This window comes from Echinops telfairi, unplaced genomic scaffold, assembly GCF_000313985.2.
Source record: "Echinops telfairi isolate 266 unplaced genomic scaffold, ASM31398v2 ScPeMD7_7404;HRSCAF=8442, whole genome shotgun sequence".
NCBI classification, from domain to species: Eukaryota; Metazoa; Chordata; class Mammalia; order Afrosoricida; family Tenrecidae; genus Echinops; species Echinops telfairi.
Window position 1 is genome coordinate 704,664 of NW_022111304.1, and position 1,459 is coordinate 706,122.

Sequence of the window (1,459 nt, forward strand, 5' to 3'; positions counted from 1 at the left end):
AGTCTGTTTTTGGTATTCCTCAGGAACTTCATTGCTTTGTTACCATGCTGTTCTGTTGCACACCCTTAGTGATTCACCTCAGTGTGGTGGGGTCAGATTGGGCACAATTCCCACAGTGTCTCCAGTTTTGTCCCCCACAGTGCTATGAGTCAGTGAGGGACATCCTGTTTCATGGTGGGGCCAGCCACATGGTCCTCTCTGTGCATTGTCTGCTCCAGGCAGGAATATAGTACTTGGGATTTGGTGAGGCAGGTTGTGTTCCACTCTATCTCCTTCCTTCTCGTTTGTTCCAGTGTGCACTGATCAGATGTGCCCCTCTTTCTGAGCTGCAGCTTCAGTGCTGTCCTCTGAAGTGCATTCTTCCAGGAGGCAGGGCATGGGGTTATTGAGGTGTTGTCCATGTAGTTCTTTTAACCAGAAAGTTTCTATGTCATGCTTTTCTATAAAGTTTTCTTTAAGTTCCACTAATTGTTGATTTATAACTCTCAATAAAAGACCTGGGATATAGAACATAACTCATTTTACAAAGTTTTCTGAACAACAACAATACTTTATATTATAATCATATAAAAAAGGAAGCACTTTTAAAATCTAACCCTTACAGATTATTTTCTCTGTTAAAAATATGATTTATTGCTAATATTATAATAAGTATGAAATTAAATATTTGAAACATCACGTTTTTACACAATAGTAGTATCTGCAGTTTTCCTACTCATCTGATGGTCTTAGGTGTTATTTTCCTACTTATAAGTAATTTGAAATTCACAAATACTGTTTCCTAGTCATACTGAAGGTATGTGTTATCTCTGATTTTAAATATATTTATTACACTACTGTTATATAGGTATATCTATACCTATATAACAAAATATATTTATATATATTTTTATTACACTGTTACATACATCTATACATATATGTATACATATATAGCAAACATAAATATTTAGGCAATCATTATTACTTTCATGTATGCTGCATGTCAGATAGTAGTGTAATAAATAAATAATAATAGCTCTTCTATAGGGAATGTTCACTCTGTGCCATATGCTCAATTTGGTAATTTCTATACTATTTTTTATTTTATCTTCATACCCATATGATATTACAGATATGACTATCTCCCTTTAAAAGATGTGAAAATTAGGGCTGAATTTTAGTGATTGGCCTGAGGGTACTACTATAAGCCAGTATGATAACTTTATAGTGCCCAGTGTAGAATCCACTATGAAACTTAACTAAAAAAATAAAGTAAAACATTATGTAATACTTTTATATCTAGTGGAAATTTTGAATGGCCTGCCATGCATTGCTTTCTAAGAATGTGAACAACTTTGTTGATTATTTTTTTACTGAAGCTATCTAATCTGAGCATAAATTTGAGATAGACAGGGAGGACACTAACTCTTGTTACTACTCTTAGTATATTAGTTATATAGGCATTCAATCAAAATAA